Raw genomic sequence first — 7178 nt, 5'->3', positions numbered from 1 at the left:
TTGGAGATGTTTAGCTTGCTCTTGAGACCACCTATGTTTTTCAATATAATATCTCTAATTTTTTGTTTTCAGCCAGTACTGGAGCTTGGTTTCCAGTTCCTCCTTGGCTTTGCCTGCTCAAGGGTGGCATTCTACCTCTTTAGCCAAACTTCCAATTCTGTATTTCTGCTGGTTAATTAGAGATAAGAGTCTCTCAGATTTGTCTCCCTGGGCAGGCCTTGTACTGCAATCTTCAGATCTCAGTCTCCTGAATAGCTAGGACTACAGCTGTGAACCACCATCATCTGGCTTATCTATAATTTTTTACGTGCTTGAAACAGAATGAACTTTTGGCACCATCTTGACTAGACTTCTCACATTGGCACACGCTCAGTTAAAGGTCTCTAAAGTCTATTTCACATGTGCTACTATCAAAATACTATATCTGACAGCTGGTACTTGTATGGTGGTTTGGGGTACAAAGGCTGAGGTTTACAATTTCTTTTAACAATAGTCAAGCTAGAGAAAATGGAGTTGTGTGTGAAGGCAGATTCAGTCCCCAAGCTCAGCAGGGCCTCTGCAGTTCACACCAGCTTGGCTAGCTTCCTGTTGTCTGATTCAGTGTATCATATGGCTTTTCCTCACAGGGAATGTTAATGACAGACTGTCATGTTCTTAATTACAATGGAGGTCAGCAGATAGGACTACAGTAAGTTGCCTGGCCCTTTTAAATTGTGTTCATTCTTCTGACTTTTTATCTCAAAGGATTCACTGCCTGGAGAACAATTCATGACCCTACAATCTCACATGACACTTCTGGCACAAGATGTGTAGGTTTTGCAATTCTCCAATTTGTTAAACATCAGCTGGGTGCCTTACAATTTAATTCAATTCTAACACCATCTACCTAGAGTCGGCATCGGATCCCAAGGTTATAGGGCTTAGTCCCCATGTCACCAGAACTGTGCAAACTCAAGGGGTTGCCAGGAAACAGCCATCTCAACGAGGTCTGCAGAGTTTATGATGCAAGTGTTTGTGACACAAATGAAGACACTATCAAAAGAATTTAAGGATGAGTCTGGTTAGGTGAGAAGTTTGTGGAGGTTTTATTTAGTAATGCAGAAATGCAGGAAACAAAGCACATCCCAAGAGACTGGAGGTATGGGCAATGGGAAGCCCCAGGTCTTTTGTGTGAAGCATCTTTGTAGGACTCAAGTCTCTGTAGGGGTCTCTAGATCTTGTCACTGTCATGCTACTTGTTCTGACCATCTGGCATGTTAATCATTGCTGAGACAGCTCTCCTTTAATTAGAAGAACTCTGAGCCCAAGTCTCCTTAATTGACATAGTGATATATGTTTGAGAGTCTGCCAAGTGCTTTCTTCAAGGAGATATTTATTTACGGCCAAAAAGTCTATTGTTAGGAGATATTTATTTTCTTTTAACAAGATCTCTTAGTTCAAAGATGAGTTTTACCAGATTGTTTTTCTTGACATATTTACCCAGGAGGGGCTTATCCAAAGTGCCAGGCAAAACATTAGTTCAAGGTTAGAAAGCAGGGTTAGCTGTTAGAGCCAGACGGGGGTGAGAGACTGTAAATTGCCTATTAGTTCCCTGTTTATTCTTAGATGATGGTTCTCTGTCCCCTTATTGTCCCTAAACCAGCCTGTCTCACCTTGAGGCTGTCCCTTCACTTCAAATGTCATTCTCAAGTCCTGGACTGTGGTACTTCTAACTGGCTAGTTATGAATCCGTGGTTCACATAACCTCCACCCAGGTAGACAGAACTCAAGGAAAAGATCCAACTTAAGAGCAGTCAGATAGAAAAGATGCACATGGCCAGGTGCTATAGATGGGGATGCAGAGATTCTCTGGGTGCTTCACCTTCTAAGGAGTTTAACACTTCTGCGTGTTCAGTCACTCCAAGCTTACCAAATTTTGTTGTTGGACATTTTTTTATATAGCTTAGTAACTTCCCAACATTCCCAGAGGTCTGTGGGAGGGGCTCTCTAGGGGTAGGGGTAGGGGGTTTTACTCTAAGTCACTTCATTAGCATAATGATCAAAAATCTTTCATTGCTACAATTGTGATGAGTGCCACTCGATTAGAAAATATGTGCCTTGGACAGTTTTCTGCTGCTCTAAGAGACTACTGCAGACTAGGTAATTTACAAAGATTAGTTTGTTTGGCACACTCTTCAGGAGGCTGGGGAATCTAAGCACATTTGCTAGCACATGGCAAGTGTCACCACATAATTTCATAACATGGAAGAAGGGCAAACAAGCAATTGCAAGATAGAAATGGAGAGGGGGTGGGGGAGAAATGGGACAGAACTTAACTTTTCATCTAGAGCCAACTCTCTTGATAACTAACCCATTTTTAAGATAACAGCATTAATCCACTCATGCAGCCAAAGCCCTTACAACCTAATCCTTTAGTAAAGGTCCTACCACATAATACTGTTATAATAGTATTTAAATTTTGTGAATTTTGGAGGGGACAGTCAAACTGTTGCCCGCTTTAACTGGGTTCAGAAGATAGCAATGTACAAAGCTTCCTGTGATGGCATTCTCCTGTAACCCCAACATTTGGGAGGCTGAAGCCAGAGGATCCACTGTGGCAGATCAATACGCAGTGAGACTTTGTCTCAACAAACAAATAAGCAATGCCTACCAAGTGAGGCTAATGCAAGACACTTACAAAGACAGATTTTACTGGAAAAAAACGGTGCTCAGGTTAGATTGGGGCCACCTATTTTTCTTGAGCTAAAGCCACAACCCTAATACAATTTGTAGTCTGAACTTGTTTGGAAAAAAGAGGGAGATTTATTAATTTCCTTTTTAGTGCTCTTTGGCTAAGGGTGAGGCTGAGATGAAATCAACCCTAAAATGCCCTATGGTTCAGATACCCTTATCAGGTTCCCTGATGTGGGAGGACTTTTCAGGTAAGAGATAAGTTGAACTGATTATCTAAGACCTAGAGATTGGGGACTGATGAGTTTGACTCAACGCTCTGGACTGGTGAGGACAGCTCAGTTAAATGACTTATACCAGGCTGATAAGATGACGTTGAGTGTTTGGCACCTACTACTTTTGTGCTCTAACTTTTCTCTTTAGTGAATGTAGATGCTTAATTTCTCCACTGAAATTCATGACCAGAGAGTTATTATAGCATTATTTATGATTCAGACTAATTTGGAAACCTCCTCAATGTCCATTGACTGGAAATGGATAAATATCTTATAGGTTAGCCATATAATAGAATATTTTGTAATTGTTAAATATATTGTCGTGGGATGATATTCACTGCCTGGCTTACAGTCATTTTAGAATAGCCTTCTAAATTCTTCTCCTTCATCCTTTGTTTCTTTCATACTCAGGAAAAAACTTGGGGAGAAAATAATACCATAACCATCCCTTGTCAACTTTTTTGTGTGTCCCAATGCAAATAATTTCCTAACAGTTACTGAGAACTCATTGTGCCTAGTCTTATATAATAGTCCCCTGTAGCAGAGGATTAGAGAGCAAGAATCAGACATGGCTTTGACATAAATGGCTCATGAGGAAGTTTACAAAATCATGTGAGGATGATTCAGTAGTGGATCTCTGTCTATTCCATGTTGCACAGTATATGTTATTTGCTGCTATTAAAAGGAGAAAATGGGGCTGGGAAGGTGGCCCAGTGGTAGAGTGCTTGCCTTGCATGCATGAAGCCCTGGGTTCAATTCCTCAGCACCACATAAGCGGAAAAAGATGGAAGTGGTGTTGTGGTTCAAGTAGTAGACCACTAACCTTGAGCTGAAGAGATGAGGGACAGTAGACTGACCTAGAGTTCAGGCCCCACAACCAACAAAAGAAAAAAAAGGAGACAATGGCATGTGTCAAGGGACATCATCTAGGAGAGTCATGGTATAACTTCAGTCTTGTAAGAGAGGAATGACTTAAATAGGGACAGGAGAAGCAGCATTTCTAATGGGAAAACCAGAATGTGCAGGGGACAAAAAGCACTGGTTTAGCAAATAAAAACATACCATATCCAGACAAACTTCCCTTCCTTCCTTCCTTCTTCCTTCCTTCCTTCCTTTCTTTCTTCCTTCCTTCTTTCCTTCCTTTGTTCTTTTTTTCTCACCTGTCACTCTTTCTTCCCTCCTTCCTTCCTTTCTTTCATTAGATATGGATCCAGCTATTTACTGAGCACGATATTGAATCCTGAACTCAAAGGGTCCTCCTACTGCAACCTTTAAGTAGCTTGATGTATAGGAAAGCACCACCCTGCCAAAAACATCCCAGGTAAATTTTGAATTTCCAGTAAATAATAAATCATTTTTAGTGAAAGTATATGCCAAGTAACACTTGGCATATATTTATACTGAAAATTATGCACTTGTTTATCTGAAGTCCAGATGGATATAAGTATCTTACATTTTATTGGGTAGTGCTATTTTGGGTGTGCTCACATGGATATGGAGCAACACCAAGAAACATGCCCAAAGTGAATGATTTGACTTATTAACCCACCATCCTGGATATTTAGAGGCCTATCAGAGTCTAGCATTGAGTCTCTACGGGATTACCTTGTACAAATAACTCATGAACTCTGTACCATACTAGATCCTTTAAAAATGAAGTCATTCCTAATAGTATAAGTATATATTAATGTCTAAGATAAAGAAATCAGACAACTGTCATCTTTCACATTAGAAAAGCTAACTCTTTTTAAAATTTCCAACCCATGGAGTTCACTATGACTTGCCAGTAGTTTATCTCTCCTCTCTTTGGGTACAACCAGTGTCAGTTATTTCTTCTAGCTTTGCATCTTGTGTAGTGATATGATTGTTCCTCTCTTCCCATGACAGTTAAACCTTCTTAAATCCTTCCCAAATGCCGAGTTCCTGACCTTAAGACTCCTCTCAAATTGTTGTTGGGTAAGAACGTAAAATATCAAATCCAATCTTGCCTTTCTAGCCCCCTAAACACACTCAGAACAAGGGAAGGGGAACAGACAGACATTCTTCTTGTCCTCCTTAGCAGGTGGGAATCAGCCAGATTTGCCTTTGTGTGACCATGTGTTTTCCAAATGTGAGGGTCATTTTTCCTTTTCTGTAGGTGAAAGGATCATGCCTTTTCCTGTTCTCATCAGTCCCAGTGGTGTTGGCAAACAATCAGTTTTATGCAATGAAGGAGAAGAGTTTGGCAATGTGTTTCTTCTTGTCACTATGTTCATTCATTTGAAATAAATCCTCCTTGTTCCAGGGTGTTCAGGAGAACATTTTTTTTTCCTACACAGTTGTTCATACATTTACATTATGGAGCTTTGCACCAAGCAATCATGCCCTTCTGTAACCTGAATGGCTAGGTAGGGCTACTAATACCATTGCAGGTGGCCAAAGACCACAGACCTGGCACTCAGCAGAACAGGTAGTTAGAAGAGACTTGTTTAAAATCAATTGTGGAAAATCATCTGTGCACTATCTGCATCCGGGTTCAGGTTATCTAAAATAGATCCAGACAACCCCATTCCAATCTGCAACTTTTTCAGAGCACAGCAATTAAGCAGAGTAGTGGAATCTAATCTGCTTCAATTTTTTTTTTTTTTTTTACTTATGTGGTGCTGAGGAATTGAATCCAGGACCTCATGCATGCAAGGCAAGCACTCTACCACTGAGCCACCTTCCCAGCTCCTCCTGCTTCAATTTATATCCATCAACTAGAGGAGTGTTAAGACTGAGGGTAGGGGCTCACTTTAACTCTCCAGGAATTGATGGATTCTTCCTGCTTTTTAATGACAGAGGCTTGTGTCCCTTGTCAACACCAGCGTCCTGTCACCATGTGTGTAACACACTTCATTAGGCATAAGTTTGGGTGGAATTTTCTTGTTTTCGTTTGGTTGGCTGAGTTTTTTGTTTGTTTATCAACTGTGGTGCTTGAATTCAGAGCCTGGGTATTGTCCCTAAGCTTTTTTGCTCAAGGCTAACACTGTATTACTTCAAGCCACAACTCTGCTTCCAGTTTTTAGGTGGTTAATTAGATAAGAGTCTCATGGACTTTCCTGCCTGGACTGGCTTCAAACCACAATCCTCAGATCTCAGGCTCCTGAGTAGTTGGGATTATAGATGTGATCCACTAGCATCCATCCAGCTTTTTGTTTTTTGAGGCAGTATCTTGGTATATAATCCTGGCTGAGCTGGAACATGTGATCTTCCTGACTCTCTGCCTTCTAGGCTTTGGGATTGCAGATATGTACCACAATGCCCAGATAAGTCTGTATGCTTTAATTCTGGTGAATGACACAAGTGTGGATTGGTTAAATCTTAGGTACTCCTAAGAAGAGAAATCAGCAGCCCTGGAGATCTACAGGCAAGCCCAGCCCTCCTTGACAGACTCACTTTTAACCTATCTGATACCTGGACCCAATGCCCTCAAGAATGTGATAGAGCAGCTGCCTGAGGAAATATGGGCTTCTAGTCTCCTGGGTCACATCTGTGATTTGGCTGGGTGGGAGGATCTGATTTGGCAAAGGCCACGCACTTCTTTTGTATGGAAGCCAAATAGGGGAATTAAGAAACATAAATTCTGAAAGATTAGATTGGATTGGAACAAGGCAGCTGTTGTTTCGCCAGAGTTTAAAGGGCATTATAAAGGCCATTAGGCCCAATTCTGTTTTATTTAGAGATTTCCTCCTTTCTTGTTTGAACACTTTGTTGTCTTTCAGGAGGTTGCACAGCTGTTGTGTTATTGAAGGCTCCACTGGACAGTGGACAATGGTAGCCCCAGAAATATGATCTCCACAACTCATCAATATCTCAGGCCTGTTAACCAGTCCTAGCTCTCAAATATAACTTCTTACTAGCCTTTCTCTAGGTCCCAAGTGGACAGTTAAGACATTTCTAGAAAAAAGTACAGTAAATTTTTTCAAATATTCATTGAATTAAATATAGGTTGACTAAAGGAATAATCAGGTTAAGCATTCCTAATTAAACTATTCAAAATCTGAAGTGTTCTAAAACCTGAAGTTTTTGTTGTTGTTGTTGTTTTTTGTTTTGCTAGTCCTGGGCTTGAACTCAGGGTCTGGGCACTGTCTCTGAGCTTCTTTTTTCAAGGCTAGCACTCTACCACTTGAGACACAGTGCTACTTCTGGCTTTTTCTGTTTATGTGGTACTGAGGAATTGAACCCAGGGCTTTAGGCATGCTAGGCAAGCAC

The 7178-nt window shown here is 40.9% G+C and overlaps 1 long non-coding RNA gene across 1 annotated transcript; it reads left to right on the top strand.

The window, feature by feature from the left end:
- Positions 1-4218: 4218 nt before the first annotated feature.
- On the top strand, positions 4219-5181 carry LOC138823017 (uncharacterized). The gene is made up of 3 exons (XR_011370714.1): positions 4219-4266; positions 4833-4901; positions 5083-5181. It is a non-coding gene; the product is annotated as an uncharacterized lncRNA (long non-coding RNA).
- Positions 5182-7178: the final 1997 nt, after the last annotated feature.

The sequence above is a fragment of the Dipodomys merriami genome, unplaced genomic scaffold, assembly GCF_024711535.1.
Source record: "Dipodomys merriami isolate MVZ:Mamm:240054 unplaced genomic scaffold, mDipMer1.0.p SCAF_12, whole genome shotgun sequence".
NCBI classification, from domain to species: Eukaryota; Metazoa; Chordata; class Mammalia; order Rodentia; family Heteromyidae; genus Dipodomys; species Dipodomys merriami.
This window is presented reverse-complemented; position numbering and strand designations above follow the sequence as displayed.